Genomic DNA, 18,449 nt, shown 5'->3' with positions numbered 1-18,449 from the left:
TTTTAGAATAAGAGTGAGGAACAGATTTAATTTTTTAACCTTGTGGGGACATTTTTACAAAGAGAGGACATTTTTGACTGGTCCTCTCTAGCTATTTTGCTTACGATTAGGTTTATGGCTGAGGTGTCAATTGGGCTAGGGTGAATATCTCCATTGTGAGAGTAATAAAGTTCATCTTATCTCTCATCTTTGAAAGGGTTTAAAACAGTTGAACATCAATGGAAGTCAATGGGAGCCAACATATGGTTCTCAGTAGAAATAGCAAGACAAGTGTGTGCATATGCATGACTATATGTAGAGAAATCAATGTATCTGCCCACTTTATGAACTTTCTGACTAGCATGGTGAAGTAGTGAAGTAGGAATCAGGAATGATGTTGATAATAAAGACTATAGGTAGGTGACTACATGTAGGTATGACTGAATAAATTTCACTTCTTTTTAAACATAAGTCATACACACACCCAACCCCCACACACAGACACACACACATATATATATATTAGTGGTGGGCATAGATTTTTTTTTTTATTTCGATTAATCTCACTGTAATCTTCTAAATAATCTAGATTATTCTAGACTAAATCGCTTATTATACTTCTGCCAAAGGCATTCATGATGTGTTTACTTTTTTTATGTTTGCAAAATGACACGTAATTTTGTCTTCTTACTTAAAAATGTTGAGTTATAAATACTCTTTTTGCTCAATTATTCCTATGTTTTTGTCCCACTTCCAATTATGGATGTCCAACTTTAACAATATAGTGTCTCCGAAAATCTGACACACCCGTCGCCTCAATCAACTTCTCTTCTTTCACGGCTTTCTGCACAGCGTGCTGGTCATGTACTGTATTCTCCTCATTATGGTTGTCCTTGCAGGTAGTTTGTAAGATGGGTCGGCTGTGGCCGCCTGGAGAACGAACTTGACCACATGAGCCACGATGATTGATTCTCACCCCCAGCTATACATCTGCACTAAAATATCTAAGTGAAAGTCATCATTAGTATAGACCCAGCTCCCAACCCAACTGTGAGTATAGAGTAATAGTTTATTTTATCGCCCGATGAGAATCTGGCTTTAATGTAGTGCGTTAAAGCTACAGTGTGTAATAATTACAGGGATATACAGTCAGAAATGTAATATATTATACATAACTATGTTATTTATCATCATCTACGAGCTCAGCCTCTTAACCTTAATATTTGCGTTGCCTTAGAATTCGTTATTTATAATTACATAGGAGCGGGTCTCGCAGCCATGGAGGCAGACATCTTTGCTCTACGTCAGCGCAGAGCCAACAAACTAGCGATTGCGAGATCGCCCAATACGCTCGAAAGTAACTACGGCAAGTTGAGAGAGATGAACTGAGACGGTACTGAACAATAGATGGCAGTATTAAAATTATCTATGTAAACAAACCTCATCACTTGAGAAGGTAGGTGATGCGGACGTCGTGGAAGACATTTTGTCCCGTCACTCTCGCCGTACTGTTGGGGGGGAGAAGCGGTGGGGGGGAGATGTTCATGTTGCTGCGGTCTGCAGTCTGACCGCTAGATGTCGCTGAAAATTACACACTGTAGCTTTAACACCATAATGGCCCACCAGATATATAGATATATATGTATTGTGCTTCATTTGTAACTGCAATGAAAGAAAAGAATAAATCTGCAATAATATAATTTACTAAATATGACTGCACTATCTGCAAAAAACAAAGTTTGCGACTGTAACATGACAACATCTGAAAATTTCAAACTCAATGTCTACGAAGACTACGACGAAAATAAAACATCAGTTTATCAATACAAATTTCATATTTCATTCAAGAGGTACTGTAGCTAGAAAGTAAAATAACTTTACATGATCACAATGTATACTAACCATCCTCACAGATTTTCAGGAGTTTTTTTAATACTATATTCTATGAAAACTACTGTGCAACAATATGTGCTTTTAATGGGGAAGGAAAAACTTGTGTCAGTGAGAGTAAAGGGCCTCTGTCAAGTCCCATTGAAATAATGAGCAGCACGAAAAGCCCTAAACTACTTTCAATGGCACCAGTTTTATATCTTTCTCTCCCAATAAAAATGCATGTGATAACAATTTTTTCTTGCATAGAATCACTTCCCTGCAGCCATTGAAGTGGCTGTGTTGAGTATGAAAGTTTTTTAGCGACAACCTCAAAGGGTTGGCGGATTCAATGCTGTGTACAGTGGGTTACAACCACAGTTAGATGGGTCCAATTTGTTGTTTTCTGTTTTTCCTGCCTTCTTTTCTTCATGTGAGAGGCTTATCTGAACGTGAGCAGTGGGAACCTCAAGTTGACACTGCAGTAGAGGAGTTTTTAGACCCTTTGATGAGTGATTTCTGGTGAACAAGGGCGAATGTGATGCACATGCAAGAAAAGACACCAATTAAGTAAGGGCTTCGCAATCCCAGGGAAGTCACACAATTATTTCTTCAGGACCCTCTCAGACTTTGACAAAGGGCATGGATCAAACTAGACCCTCAGGCAAGGGTAAGAAATAAAAAGTGTGTGTGTGTGTGTGTGTGTGTCCTAATCTGTGTGTGTGTGTGTGTGTGTGTGTGTGTGTTCTGAAACTGGGAAGCAACAAACAAGGTAAGACAGTTGGTGAAAGTAGGAGAAGGAAGAACTTTCAGAGATCTTTGACAAGAGGAAGCTCCTGGGGCAGACAAGGTGATACTCTAATCCAGAGGTCATCGCTAACATTTGCTCAAGGAGCAGATTTTTTTTCCTAAGCAGCAGAGAACAAACTTCTATGAGCCACCTTCCCATATGACTCCCTGTTTTGTTCATTTCAGACCTTGTTAGACACAGACAAGTGTTTGCTCTTTTATTTTTGAAATGTGGCAAAGTTTTTTTTTGTTTGTTTTTTTTGTTTTTTTTTGTTATGTCTTAGAATTTTGGACCGTTCAGTGATTATTTATTGCTTTTCAAAGCAGGAGAACCTGAGATGAGGAAGATCGCCACACTTAGCACCCAATCTCTGTGAGAATACTGAACGGAAGAAATGCTTGTCTCCTCTGGATGCATCTGATGATGCAAATGAAGTCTTTAAACTTCCTGCATTTTAATCATGTAAAGCACTTTGCATTGTCTTTGTACTGAATTGTGCTATACACATTAATTTGCCTTGCCTTGCCTTGCTTTAAACCAAAGGAGGGTCATCAGAGATCTGCATCCCAAGGAACCTGCATCTTTCACCTCCAAATGTTTGTGGTAATTCACTCTGTTTTGTCTGCCCAGAGCACCAGGGTTTGGCTCCCTATTCTGATTTCCTCTTTATTTCTATGCATTTACCCTCAATGCAGTCTATAACTTAGTGCAACACGATAATTTGAACAGATAGGCCACACACAGGTAGCTGATGTTTGGTGATATATTTTGTTTTTTCTTTTTCGTCAAAGTAGTTCGTGTGTTAGATTAATGTCTTTACTGGTTTTATAAAACCAACAGGGAACTAGTGGTGTTTATCTCCAGCAGCATTAATAAAAACTGCTTTTAAAGGAAATATCCGGTCAGCAAGGAATAACCAATGGATCATTATCTATACCTAAAACTAATACATTTGTGGTGATTCAAATTAAAATTACCTTTATTAATTATAAACACTTTGATTAAACAGTATGTAATTATTTCATATTTAAAGTACTTTAACAAGGTTGAAATCTGTATATGACCGGACTTTTTCTTTAACGCTCATCATGAATGGAATCACAAACTGAGTATCTAAATACATCTGACAGGCAAAGCTGTATTCTGTCCATTGCTCCATTTTTCTATAAAACCGAGGTGATTATAAACAAACAATAGGAAATGAAATGAGAAAAGACCTTAGAAGAACCACGTAGCATTGCATCAGGTGATGCCTTTAACACACACTGGTTGTGTCATACTGAAGCTCCCTTAGAATAGAAAAATACGCTTCAGATGAAATCGGTTTTAAAAGAACATTGAGGTTTCTCCATAGAAAAGATTTAAATGAAGGATCAGTGAGCTCTCTGCCTTGAAGCATCAGCTGCCAAACAGATGCTACTGCTCTGGGTTATTTATCACTGAAGTATTGGTATTTTTTTTAACATCCATAAATACAGTTAATGTGTTTTGGACTTAATATACTAAACTTTTCTTACTAACTTTATAATTTGACTTTTATCTATATTAAATTCAGTTGTATTTTTTATTGTATTAGAAAGTTTACCTAAAACTAACTTGTTCATTCTAAATACATTGTATTTCTCTTGTCTTTTATACTTCGTTAACCTTAACCACTACCCTAATGGAAAAGGGTAGTGGTGAAGGTTAAAAGGGTAACACCCATTCAAATTAAACAGTAGTACCAGTTCAACCCTGGAAACAATTAGGTAGGAAAATTAGCCCAGTGTGATGCAAACAGTTAAAGTGTTCATCCGATTTTTTGTGTCCTTGTCAGTGGCCATTTGGAAAATGTGTCATTTCAAGTGTTGTACAAAATTACTTGGGGTTTACCCTGCTATCTTCCACACAGTGCTGAAACAAAGTGCCACACATAAGCAATACTTAACATGTTTCATAATACAAGTAAAACTTTTGCATCCAAGATTTAAATAGAAATGTTCTAAATTTTTGCTCAGATATTGTTACACAGAGATTGATACAAGAGTTAAAGATCAAGTTTCAAGGTTTTCATTAAACCAATGCATTTTTCAAAAGCAATACCTCCATGGAACATCTAGATTATTGCTAAATAAATGTATTATTTTACTGAAAATAAATAGCATATAAATAATTGATTTATGAATTTTGACTGTTGCAAAATACTAAAATATTTCCTACTGGTTATGATGCCAAAATTAAGACAAAGGGACGCCCCAATATGAATAGTAGGTTGAAGTTAGGTGTGTCGGGTCTCAGGTGCTGCCAAGTCCTAGTAGCTCTGAGACAGAGCTGAGCAATGGCTTCTTCTCTGAGTCACGTTTCTCACATTAAAGCCAAAAAAAACAAAAGAAGAAAATGAGGGTGAACATCTGTTAAGCTTTGAGCATTGGTGCAAATTTAAGGAATTAAAAGAGGTCAGAGCCATGCTGAGGCTGCTGCTTTTGTCTAACAAAAGCTTAGGATTAGCAAACCTGGCAACTGGCAAACAGTACAGAACAAGAACGGGGGAGTTTGAGTTTGCGACTTATTGGCAGAGAGACGTTAAACTTGCAGCTATCTCAAGGAAATGAACAACTGGTGCTCACTCACAAAACTATTTATGTTTGAAACCTCTCACATGAGTATAGAACCACACATTATAATCAGAATCAGAATCAAGTTCATTGCCAAGTAGGTTTGCACTTACAAGGAATTTGACTTGGTGTTGTTGGTGCAGACAAAAAAAAACAAAACAAAACAAAATAACAAAATAAGATAGAATATATATATATATATATATATATATATATATATATATATATATATATATATATATATATATATATATATATATATATATATATATATATATATATAAATATATATATATATATATATATATATATATACACACAGAAGCTATATACAAACAGTAGACTGTGCGTTAATGTAAAACAGTGTTGTGCCATATGCCATGATCATACTTTTTGGACATTGGGAAGCAGTGTCCATATTTCATCCTGATAGGATGACCAGAGAAGAAAACGCAGCTTTGGTGAATAACAGCTGGGGGACTTCAGCAGCCCCCCTTTTTCAGCCAGCAAGTCACATGGAAGTCACAGAGGTGTGAAAACCTACCCCCCTCTGTGAGGGCAGAACAAAACCACAGAGCACACAGGACTCTCTTTTTAGAGGTGGGCGATACCGGGATTTTTTAATCGATCCGATACCAAGTAAATACTGGGTCAGTATCGCCGATATCGATACCGATACTTTTTACATTTAAGCTTGATGTATCATGAAACTGTTGAGCTTTTGGTGTTTTTGTGATTTTTACTTTATTACAATTTAACAATGGAACAATTGAACAATGGAACAATTGAACAATGGAACATGAACAAAACAAAATTAGAAAGCATTTTAAAACAAAATCTTCTGACAAAACAAAATTAGCACACTACAACAAATACTGTAAACAGTTTCAACCTTCAGTGCACTGCCTTTATGGCCTTAAATAAAATAAAAAAAGATCAGTAAAAATTAAATAAATAAAGTATAAATAATAAAAGTATAAGTTCAAAGAATGATTCACCGAAGCCACACTGTGGGCCCTCTCCCCCAGTTGAGAACAAAGGATTTGGTTAGAGGTTTTTGTTCAAGAACAGTATCATGTTCACATTTTTTGGTTTCAGTGAACTTCGCCTGATGCTCAGTAGCTCTCCTGCCTTCGAAAAAATCCTCTCAGCTGGCACTGAGGTTGCAACAACTCCTAAATGCCGCTTTGCAAGTTTGCTTAGACAGGGGAATGCCGATGTGTTGTTCTTCCACCAAAGTAGAGGATCCTGATCCCTTGGGATGGGCCTTTCTTCAGCATATCTGCGCATTTCAATTAGCGCATCAGTACTTGACTTCCGATGGTGCTGAGACAAAAGGACTACAGAGTCAAATTCTGCCCAAATCCCACCTTTTTCTGCACATGTAGAAGGTGCAGGAGTTGGGGTAGAGCTGGTGGCAGAGCTTGTTGCACTCGAAAGAGGTGCTGCTGAGGTCTGACTTACTGATTGCATTTCAGTGACAAGTCGAGCTTTTACAGGCTCAACGTTTGATGAGTCACGGAAAGCCAAGTTTTTAAATCTAATGTCCAAGTAAGTGCTGGCGGCGAGACCATAAAATGTTTCTGTGGCCCTGAAACGGCGGTGACATTGAGCTGACAGCTCAGCAGCTAGCTTGCTGCCTTCTTGCTCTGAAGCACAAAGGCTTCTTAAAAGCAGTGACACCAAGGGTACAACTTTTGAAATGGAAACATGTTTTTCAGCAGATATTTCTTTAGTTACCTCCTCAAATGGTCTTAGTGCATTAAGAGAGAGACTGATTTCAGACCATTCTTCCTGACTCAAGCAAAGAGATGTTTTGCCAAGTAGGCAGAGAACCGTGGTAACTGCATCTTTTTGCTCAGACAGCCTCTCCCACATGTAAAATAAAGAGTTCCATCTGGTCTCAACTGACTGAAGCAGTTTTTTCTCAGGAAATTTCTGCTGCTTTTGAATTTCCTTGAGCTTGGATGCAGCGGTGGTGCTATGATGAAAGAAGGAAACGATTGCACTGGATTTCTTTTGGATCTCAAGTAATCCCGGGACAGCTTTGAATGAGTCTTTTACCACCAAGTTCAAGGTGTGAGCAAAACATGGATAATGTGCCCAACCTGCCTTGCGCACAGCAGCAACCATGTTGGCCCCATTGTCTGTGACTACTGCCACAATCTTGTCCTTTATGCCCCATTCTTCCACAATTCTTGTGAGTTGGGAACAAATATTCTCAGCTGTGTGTTGTCCGGGGAAAGAACTTGTTTCAAGTACATACGCTTCCATTTGCCAGTGCTCGTTTATAATGTGGGATGTGACTGTTAAATAACCCTCTGTGGCTCTGGATGTCCACATGTCAGTAGTCAGTACAACATTATCCACTTCACCTAATGCTTTTCTAACCCTGGAAGAGCAGTCTTCATAAAGAGCCGGCAGTTTCCTCTCTATTAAAGATTTCCGGCTTGGAATGTTATACCTCGAATCAAGAGTCTTCACAAAATCCTGAAAGCCCTTATCTTCAACAATGGAGAGAGGTTGCAGGTCCTTTGCTATCATGCCTGCCAGACTCCTGGTGATCTCCTCAGCTCTTGCGGAATCAGCTAAGGAAAATAATAACATAGTAAGTCTGTAACTTACTGTATATGTATATCATTCTGTATTTACTTCACACTTAACACAAAAGGGTACTTATATTCAATCAAGCTTGAGCTATATCACCATGATCAGAAAGTCATTAATTTAATGTATTTTTACCTCGGTTATGTTACAGGCAGAGAAAGGCAAATTTGTTTATATAGCATAATTAATGCTATTCATGATTAAATAATAAATGAATAAAACAAATATATAACTTGTAATGAACGCTAGAGATAGGCACCAGCAACCCCATGAGGGATTAAGCGGGTTGGAAAATGGATGGATGGATTGATGGGATATATCTTGTAATATCATTTTTATATTATTATATATCTTTTTTATTATTATTTAATCTGTTTCTTGTAATTTTGTGGAATTGCAAAGCACTTTGAATTGCCTTGTGTATGAATTATGCTATATAAACAAATTTGCCTTGCTCTGCAAGGCAAATTTTAACACAGGTAAAAATACATTAGACTAATGACTTTCTGAAAATGATGATATAGCGCAGGCTTGATATAACTTGTAATGTCATTTTTTAATTATTATGTCTCTATACATTTCATACTTTTATGGCTTTGTAAATATTCTTTGGAGTTAAATTGTTCTCTTCATAGTGTTTTTTTCTAATCCACCTCTTATGATAATATACCTTTCAATCCTTGCGTAATTTTGTTTGTGTTGTGTGCACTTGCCTGTTGCTTTTTTTCTATAAAGTTCTCAATCGTGGAATAAATAAGAGATTATCTAATGTTAGCTTATTTTAGCTAACAATTTTTAATGGGATAAATGTACTGGGTTTTTTCAAGGTCTTAACTACACTTTCTGAGTAATATATGATGTATAATGAAGTGCTGCAGACGATGACCACTGTTATCTACCTGGATATTCTCTGGAGGACTGAAACGCTTGGGTCAAAGATGTCTGTCTGAGGCTGGAGGCGGGTCTTTCGGGATCAGGCAATGAGCGACGTTTTGTCTCCTCTCTCTGCTTCTGTAGTTCAGCATTTTCTTGGTCATGATATTTCATATGTTTATACAAATTGGTCGTATTCCCGCTGTATTTAACATCCTTTTTGCAAACAATACAACTTGCCGTTGTTTCATTAACAACGTTAAAGTATAACCAAACGGCACTTCTTTTCCTGTCTTCCATAACTATTTGCTCCAGCGGTCTCTCTCTCCATCCAAGTCTGAGCACTCTCACCCAGCAACCGGCAGCGCGGTTGTCTGTGTGACGTAGTGCTGAGTGGGCAGGCCAAGCTAAGCCTGCGCGCTGATTGGCTGGCGCCGCTGAGCCATGTGACTGTAGGAGAGGGGAGGGGGAGCAAAGTGCTGTTACACATATGGGGAAACTGGTGACTCCGCAGCAGTCAGCGCGCGCGAGAGAGGATAAAAAGTATCGATCTTGTTAAACGAATATTGTTCAATATAAATACCAGCGTTGGTATCGATAGTATCGATCCTGGGATCGATCCGCCCACCTCTATCTCTTTTCTCTTTTGCCTTTTCTTTTTCTCCCTCGTCTGATCCAGCCAGCTTCTGCTCCTGCTCTCAAAGCTGGGGCCCACTGTGGCCCACAGTGGAGATGCAGGCCCAAGGGAAACCAGATCCCCAGAACCATCAAGGATGAGTCAGAACTCTTCAGAACCTAACTGCTGCAAACAGAACCTTTGCAACACATTTCTCTTGAGTTTCAGAACTTACAGAGCCAAACTGGATGAAGACCATGCCCTGGTGTGAGACTGAGGGGACCCCTGCTGTGAGACTGAGACAAAGAATCCCTGACTGCAGAGCTGCAAAACTGGATGAAACTCAAGCTTTCCAAACGGACATGGAAAAAGGTTTGCAGGTCTGGCATGATTAGGGACAGAACAAGCAATGTGTCTTTTGATGATGCTAATCATATCGTGTGTTTACTGCTCAGTAAAGACAACGCTAATTGATGCTAAAGAATGGACTGCATGCTACGCTATGCTACAGGAATATGAGTTGAGCTGTTGCTAAAGCTTAGACAAGCTTTATTCACTAAGGATTTAACACTGATAGAACATTAGTGTTCACGTGTTCCTCAAATGCTCATTACATTTCCATTGCCAAGTATGACCAAGAGTCATTTAGTGGAATCCCGATGTCTATTCGCTGCTAGCTATTTCAAAGAGGGTAAAGAATCATTTAGCTAAAGGTTATTGGTTCTTGATTAAGCAAATCATTCAATAGAACATTATTTGGCCAAATAATGTTTTATTCACCTCATGGATTTGCATTGTCAATTGGTCTGAAAACATTCCAATTTCTTTAAAATTAGTGAAAAGCTAATTTGATCACATTCCAAATTATTCCAGATAAACTTTGGTTTCAAACACAGAATCCATCTTAAACTGTAATATGTTTTTCAACTGTTTTCCCCTTCCTCTTTGTACATAGTAGTTAGTTTAGTTTAGTTGAGTTTTACTAGTCTTAGTTGAGAGTGTTAAACTGAAATATGTTTGACTTGGAGCTGAAAGATTTTTGTTAATAAAATCTTATATTTTGAACAGAAGTTGTGGTGAATTTATTCCATGTATGTGCAGAAATAACTGTTTGACCATGATTAGTGCTCGAATCACTCTTTCATTTATTGTTCTAACACACGGTTAGTAGGACTGTGTGTCATAAACAGTATATAACAGCTGAAATAATATCTGATTAAATAAGATATTTTACCACCCCTACAGGGGAGGGCAATAAACATCTTAAAGTATCAGAAACATAAATTCCCAGCGGGCTGGGAATAGAATTTAACTATAGAATCACAACAACAGAAATCCTGAATGAGGGAGAGAAACATTGTCCAGTGTCACGGGCGGGGCTTGGCCTTGTTGATAAGGCCGATAGCAGATGGGAAAAAACTGTTTTTGTGACGGGAGGTTCTGGTCCTGATGGACCGCAGCCTCCTGCCAGAGGGTAGTGACTGAAATAGTTTGTGACTGGGGTGCGAGGGATCAGCCACAATCTTCCCTGCACGCCTCAGAGTCCTGGAGGCGTGCAGCTCCTGGAGAGATGGGAGGTTGCAGCCAATCACCTTCTCTGCAGACCATAGCAGTAGAACTTAGATTATCTCCTAAAATAAATGATCAAATGAGTTGCATGGTGCATTGCACTACTGGATGGAGTGCTAAATGGCAATAATCGCATATCTCTTGCGTTATGGCGGAGGTCTTCAACAGGGGGTCCATGACCCGTAGGAGGCCCATGGAGGTACTGCATGGGGGTCGTGAAAATTTGGTCGATAAGACTTTTTTTTTTAAATTCAACCCTGTAATTTTTTCCTCTAATTGAAATGTCTTTAAATCCACATTGACATGAATTCATCACACTGTAGTAAACAGATAAATGGAGGCAGAAGATGTCTTTCAGTCATCAATACACACATTCAGCGAAACACAGGAGCTCTTTCAAGCTGGGCACCGTTTCATTCACAACACCTGTCCCATTAACCAGGAATCAGAATCAGAAATACTTTAATAATTCTAAATTACTTTCGTTATATTACTCCTTCTGTAATAGAGTGACCGTAGGACCAGTTTGGTATAACACAATTTCACACAATATATATATAATTAGGGGGTCCCCGCTCCATCTTGCCATCAGTTTGGAGGTCCTTGGCCTGGAAAACGTTGAAGACCCCTATGTTAAATGGTCTATACTTATACAGCATTTTTTCAAGTCAGAGGACTTGACCAAAGCATTTTACATTACATTCAATCATTCACTCACACACTGATGTTGGCGAGCTACGTTGTAGTCACAGCTGCCCTGGGGCTCACTGACAGAAGGGAGGCTGTCGTACACAGGTGCCACCAGTCCCTCTGACCACCATCAGTAGGTGATACAGGTGAAGTGTCTTGCCCAAGGACATAAAGACACTGAAAGCAGGAGTTTGAACCAACAACCCTCCGGCTGCAGGGCACACTCCCTAATTAAATGCCACTGTCTTATGATGAATTACCAGGAGAAATGCTGGTTGGTTTTTGGTCTTCATTTTGTCGCTGGGTTATAATTTTGTCCGGGTTATCAGCTCCCATTTTATGAGATTTTGTTGAAGTTTTCTTTAGCAAATTATACGTTATTTTAGTTTGTCTGTTGTTTTCAACGCTGAGACTTCAGTTTAGTCCACAGAGAAACAACTGTAAAATTGATAAGTATTCATTTTGATTCAGTTCAAAAATATTTTATTAATCCTAAAGGGACATTAAATACTGTAGTACCTAATGGGCATTTTGAGTTTTTGTAGCTGTAGGCAGGAAGGGTCGTCTGTAGCGGTCTGTGTTGCACCGAATCTTGAGAATCCTCTTACTGAAGACACTCTGTTGCTGTTTAAAAATCTTCTAAAGAGGGTGCTCACTGTTGTCCATAATGTTTTTCACTTTATGAATAATCTCCAGAGCTTCTAGAGGAGTTCCTAAAATACAGCCGACGTCTATATTAGTTTGTCATTTTCTCTGATGTTGCTAGCCCAGCATATAAGATCACACTGTCCTCAATAGACCGACAAACGCTTAAGGGGCGAAGACTTTTAGAAGTTGAAATTTAATTGAAATTGTTCTGAATTTAGATCTGTTGAGTAGGACAAGATGTTGTTATCCCAATAGATACCTAAGGCACAGACGAGACACTGTGGCCATCAAATTGGTGATGGCATCCCTTGGGTTCTCAAGTAGGTGCCCTCCTTCTTGGGTGTTTCGCTGATAGGCCCACGACACCTCCAGAGAGTTCAGCAGTGAATCCAAGCATCCCAGGTTCACTCCCATCTTGGAGAGGTCCTTGATTGCCTGCCTGTGGGCTTTCCCTCGCACCCCCATCTGCCTAAGTAGCCTAGATGTTGAGGTGGCTATAAATCCCCTGCAGCCTACTTCCACCGGGCGTACATTCACATTCCATCCTTGTTGTTGGGCGTCTGCTGCAAGATTGGTGTATCTCAGCATCTTCTGCTTAAAGGGTTCCTCTATGGCACCCTCCCAGGGTACCGTGAGCTCAATGATGTACACCAGCTTGAGTTAGGAAGACCACAGAACGAGGTCTGGATGCAGGTTGGTGGATGCAATTTCCGGGGGAAAGCACTCCTTTTTGTCCAGGTCTGCCAGAATTTCCAGTCCTGTGCTCTGCCCAGCTGCTCAATGTTCGCCCTACTGGTGATGGTGAAGCTGGGTTTACCCTCTCAAAGAAAAGGTGTTGGCTGCCGGTGGGGGTGGGAGCGCATTTGCACTCATCCTCTGGGGTTGTCGCCATACCATTGGCTAAGGTTTGCAGGTGACAGTAAAACATCATAAGCAGCTCTGCTGGTAAAGCTTGCCCTGAATGCCTCTATTTCCCATAGATCTTTCCAGGAGAGCTTTCTCTTATCAACCCCTCCCCATGCCATCCACTGCCCTTGCTTCACCTGTGCCACGGCTTGTGTGCTGTTAAATGGAATTGAATTGTACGTTTTAGAGGTTAAGAGGTTTTAAAGATAAACATTAACGACTTAATGCCAAATTAGAGTTGTGGTGGCTCCTTTCCAGTGACGGTCAATAGAAAAGGAGCTCTACTAATTTGGCATAACCCTGATTTTTAAACAAATTCTGTTGTTTCTAAATAACAGACAAAAAACAGCAGAAATATTGTATTTACAGTTTCGTTCGCAATTTGGTATTTATTGAAAAGATATGACAAAAACAGTAGTAACAAAACAGAAGACCCCTCAACCCCCAAGAAAAATCCTACCTTTATTTTATGTTGGGTTTGCTTGTTTTTTTTCCTTAGTAGAAGAATTCAGTCATGGATACCTCAATTATTGGCAAACATAAGTTAGAAAAAAACATTAAATCCAAGCATCTGATGTTTTTCTTTTAAATTAAAACTTGGTTGTTGTTTTTTTTGTTTTTTTGACTGTTCAGAATAGAAATCAGTAACTTCCGGTTTCTTTGAGTTCTCCTCATTGTTTGACATAGAGCCCAATTTTTCTAAGCTACTAATCAAAATGAAAAAGATGAAAGGATGCCCACTAACATTAAAATTACTTGCCTTAAGTCATCCGTTTAAATTGTACAAGAAAAGCTCATTTTGAAAACTTCTGCAAAGTATTTTCAACTAGAATCATTTATTTAAGTTTTTGTTTACTTCACATTGGTCTTTCACCACAGCAGAGGTTGTTTACACTGCTGCTTCCAAATAAAAACAGAACTTAATTAAAAGTAGCATCAATCTGTTTACTTTAAAAAAACTGTCTTGACATGTAAGATGAAGAAGTTGCTTTGCAGAATATTTCTTACAACAGTACCAGAGACTAAGTAAATGAGGGTAGATTAAAACATGTGATATGAGGTAAAGAAGCAGGAAATAATAAAAGAGAGGGTAAATAAAACATTACATATCAAATTTTTAAAGTTATGCAGGAGCAAAATTCATTTGTTAAACTACTTAAAACATAGCTTTGTTTTTTTTTGGTAGAGTTTATCATTTTTGTCTTTAAAAATCTGTATAAATGACTACATTTCTGATTTTAGCAAACCATTTTATTTTTTTGTTTAATTATGAACATAACTAATTAATTTTTTTCTGTCTAGGTTAAAAATATAATTACGTTTCCTTCTACCTGGCTGCTTTTCTTCCCAGGGTTTCTCAATCATCATGGAGTATGCTCACAGGCTCTTTATCACCTGACTTTTCCGAGAGTCAGAGCTGAACTGAGTAAGAGAGCTTTTAAATATGCCGCCCCCTCTGCCTGGAATGAATTACAGAAATACTCAAAGCTGACAGTGGTGGTGACTGTTGGTAAATTCAAGGCAACTTTAAAAGACCAGTAAAGAGACAGCATAACTCAATGTAATGGTTTTTGAGTCGGTACCTTGATCTTTTGCTCCCACAGTTGTTCAAACGTATTACGTGATTTATGAATGCATTTCTTTTATTGTTGTTTTATAAATCCTCTGCTGTCGTGCAACGTCCCTCACACCGAAAATATTTTTAATCATAAAGAGTTTTACCTATTTAAATAAAGTTACTTATAATGATAAGAATGCTTAACTGACAAGGCGTAACAAAGTAGTATTTGGGAAAAAAAAGGTCATGAAGCTTGGCCTTAAATGGCCAAGTCCCTTTCTACTTTTAAAGGTAGACTTAAAACTTTCCTTTTTGATAAAGCTTATAGTTAGAGTGGCTCAGGTTATCCTGAGCTATCTCTATAGATCTGCTGCTATAGGCTTAGACTGCTGGAGGACATAGGGACCCCTTTTTCATCATTCTGCTTCATTCTATCATTATTCTCCCACTCTGCAGAATCTGTTAGTTTAATCCCTAACGTTATGCTCTCTCTGCTTTTTCTCTTATTAGCCTTGCCTTGTCTGTTGCTATTAGTCTGTGACTCCACCCTGGAGAGAAATATAAGCTGTGCTGCTGCCATCAACACCTTTGTTTATAGATGTTTGCTGTGTGTTTCCTGGACGGCGCTGCCTTTTACAGTTGCCTTTTGTATCTCTGCTTCTGTCTCCTTGAACCCCAGTCGGCCTTGGCAGATGGTTCTGTTGGTGTTTTTTTTCCTGTTAAAATTGAGTTTTTCCTCTCCACTGTCGCTTCAAGCATGTTTACTGTGAGAGATTGCTGTCCAGTCAATGAGTCAATGCATTCAACTGGTTTTCCTTAAGTAGAAAAACTTGAATCAATTTGACTGGATGATCTGGTGAACTGCAAAGTGCCTTGAGATGACATGTGCTGTGAATTGGCGCTATAGAAATAAACGGAATCGAATTGAATTGTTACTACGTTCAACTTACAGCAAAAAAAAAAAGAAATATTGTACAATTGAAACAATAAAAACAAGGTATTCGACATTTGATAAATATAATGTTCTTTGATTCACTGAGTAAAAACCTGCTATTTTTACAAATAATAATACCACTGAAATAGTTTCAATGTTGCCCCAATATTATTAAAACAGATCCTCAATGGAGCTCTAGGTATTGCTTCACATATCCAATGGAAGTTTCATCTGTTTCAAGTGTTATGTTACAGTATATTAAACTTCAGAATGTAAACAGAAGTCAGCAAAGACTACAGAGGAGAGGAGAACGAATGAAATACACTTCATTTATCATTTCTGCCACAAATTGGATAACAGAAATATATATATATAGCTTTTTGCCAAGACAGTTGCACATGTAAACAAACCAACAGGGTCTTTAATGAATGGTATATCATATTTTTAATGTATTATCACTGAATAAAACCTCTATGTATATGCAAATGCATGCTGTCTTCTAATATTATTTACTGTGAGTGAAAGTTTAGAACTTATGAACTGTCCTCATTTATACAGAGATTGCATCTCAGGATGCTGCACCGAAAAGATGCTGCAAAAGTCAATAATTAAACTTTTATAGCCAGAAACTTAATGAATCCTGTATATTGCATGAAGTTGCATGTCATTCAAGTCCATTTTAATTACCTGATGTCTCCGAACTCTTTAAATCAGCAACTCACAAATGATGCTTTTTATGGGTTAGGGTTCATAGAGAGGTAGCAGGTAGAGATCTATAGCAGAAACCCAGAGGAACATTCTGCTTCACACTCTACTGACTTTAGAACAAGTTAACTAAAAATAATGACATTTTCCTAAAGCGCTCAAACGGAAGAGGTTTAGCAATTGCTAAGTCGCGGTTGCTATGGCACAGAGTGATTAGAGTGCGTGCACAAGAGTGTGACTCAGCACTATCAGTGTACGGATAGGACTCACTGAATAAACATTAGGAGGATGTGAAATAAAGCATTGTTTTTGCAGCTGCTGGCTCCGTGAAGTAGGTGGCCTTTGCCAGCATCTCAATTCTATTCCTGTTCTTCAAGACTGTCCGGGGAAGAAGGAAGTAGAAAAGAGCAGAAACCAGCTTTTATGGCTGCTTATATAAATGCAGATGAGGGGTCCAGAGTCTTTTAAATGTGTGGAAAAAGTGAGTAAATCCAGCAGATGAGAGGCAGGGGTTTGTGCTTTCAGTTGTGAGAATGTAGTGCTGCTCTCATCTCAGAGTCGGTAAATTTAGCTGAGATTAAAACTGTGTGATGCAACAGCAACACAAATGGTTGAAAGATGTTCTTTGTGTTTAATGATACTGTAAGGCTCTATGTGAAAAGAGGACATGATTTCACACAGTGGCAGGTAAAATTAAAAAATGACTCATTCCACATCGATTTGGCAAAGCTCCCCCAAGTCTTTCTGCTTTCTTTCTGGACTCGTCCACTTTCGCTTTCCAGTCTGGAGACATTTATATGAAGACAGACTTTAATGTTTTAAAATACATTCTCTTTAACACCCTTTTTCATTTTTTGGATGAATATCCTCTATAACATTACGTTTCACTTAATGGTATGAGAGAAATTATGTCCCAAAGGAGTATTACCATCTAGGGCTGTGTAATAACCACACAGTGAAATTGCAGCTTCAAACATCCATCAATGGCCGCACCGCCATGATCCAGGTTAAATACTACTGGGGTTTGGCAGCACAGCTGCAATCAAAGCAACTTGACATTGTCCGGTAACGCATGATTCCTACGGACGACCTGGAGTGTCACTGAAAAAGAAAACCAGCTATTTCAAATGTAACATTTAAATCAGACAATTAGAAATCCAAACTGAAAATCTTTTTTCTAATTGCAAATTTGAATTGGATTATCAAAGATTAACCCTACTGAATACTGAAATTTTAAGATGTATTTTTAAAGGAAAAGTCAGTTCAACAGGATTATTCAATGGATCATTATCTATACCTAAAACTAATATGTTTGCTGTGATTTAATGAATTTATTTAAAAAATTATATTTTTCTTTGCGATCACTAAGTCTGGGAGGGGCCACTTTTGCCCAAATATAGTAAAACTTCACTCCTGCCATCTTCCAGCAGTGACGTCACGGTGCATTAAGCCTAGCGCCATTCTCCCCGCTTTACAAGCAAAATCAATGGGAACTACTAGACACATCTGCAATCAACAACAATTAGTGAAGATTTCCAGAGGACTTCACCATTGAAATTCACCAGAGCTATAGTGAAACTGACAATGCCCATGTGCATGGCAGTTGGATGCTGGAATATATCGGGTAAAAGAGAAAAAAAGAGTTGTTTCACCTTTATGATTCCTGATCCCTGATTGTTCATGAACGAGAGAAGAAGGGAGCGGTAGATCGACAGGTGGATTGGCGCAGCGTCTGCCGTGAAGCGGGCGCTGTACCGGTCTGTCGTGGTGAAGAGAGAGCTGAGTCAAAAAGCGAAGCTCTCGATTTACCGGTCGATCTACGCTCCTACCCTCATCTATGGTCATGAACTCTGGGTCATGACCGAAAGAACGAGATCGCGGATACAAGCGGCCGAAATGGGTTTCCTCCGTAGGGTGGCTGGGCTCTCCCTTAGAGATAGGGTGAGAAGCTCGGTCATCCGGGAGGGACTTGGAGTAGAGCCGCTGCTCCTCCACGTCAAGAGGAGCCAGTTGAGGTGGCCCGGGCATCTGGTTAGGATGCCTCCTGGACGCCTCCCTGGTGAGGTGTTCCGGGCACTTCCCACTGGGGGGAGGCCCCGGGGACGACCCAG

Source organism: Cyprinodon tularosa, unplaced genomic scaffold (assembly GCF_016077235.1).
Source record: "Cyprinodon tularosa strain WSP-4 unplaced genomic scaffold, ASM1607723v1 ctg20, whole genome shotgun sequence".
In the NCBI taxonomy this organism is placed as follows: Eukaryota; Metazoa; Chordata; class Actinopteri; order Cyprinodontiformes; family Cyprinodontidae; genus Cyprinodon; species Cyprinodon tularosa.
Note: the sequence above shows the minus strand (reverse complement) of the source record.